Source organism: Arachis ipaensis, chromosome B10 (genome assembly GCF_000816755.2).
Source record: "Arachis ipaensis cultivar K30076 chromosome B10, Araip1.1, whole genome shotgun sequence".
Classification (NCBI taxonomy): domain Eukaryota; kingdom Viridiplantae; phylum Streptophyta; class Magnoliopsida; order Fabales; family Fabaceae; genus Arachis; species Arachis ipaensis.
In genome coordinates, this window is record NC_029794.2 from 14,709,583 (window position 1) to 14,710,315 (window position 733).

Consider the following 733-nt stretch of genomic DNA (forward strand, 5'->3'; position numbering starts at 1 on the left):
TGATTTAATGATTGATTTTTGTATACATATGGTATAATTATAAAAAAGAATAAAACTTTAAAATTACCCATCAAATATCATAGTATATTAATAAAAATATCAAATTCTTTTAGACGTTTTGTCAAACAATCAATCATCTTTTGATGTAGCAAGTTGTTAAATAATTAATTTGTCTAAATGATTTTTTTGGCTAGTTTAATTAGCGTTATATTCGTATATTTGGATAATTTACTGCTTTATTTTTTTTTAAAAAAATAAACAGTGTGTGTGAATGTGAGAGAGAATGAGAACCATCGAATATGTCTCTTTTTTTGCGTGCTTGGTCCAAAAAAAATTAGTACTATTTTCAAAGAACGTAGGTAGGAACTGGGAACATAGTAGTAGTGAAGGTGTTTTTTAATGTGAGTTTATAACTTTAGAGCCGAAAGATTATTATGGGAAGTGTATAATGTATAGTGTATAGTTTAGGACTATAGGGAGATACTGATCGGTCACTATAACAAGTTTGAATTCAGAAAATGACACTAAGGAAAAAAACAAAAGACAAAGTGGATGAGCATTGGGTCGGATGAAGAACACTGTTCAGATATACGAAGTAGGCATCAAAGATGGAGAATTATATTTGTGCACATTTTTTTTATTTTTCAAATTGATATTTTTAGAATTAATTTAAGAAAAAGTATTAGGGAGTTAACGTTAATTCAGCTAACAAATTTAAAAATTAATCAATAAA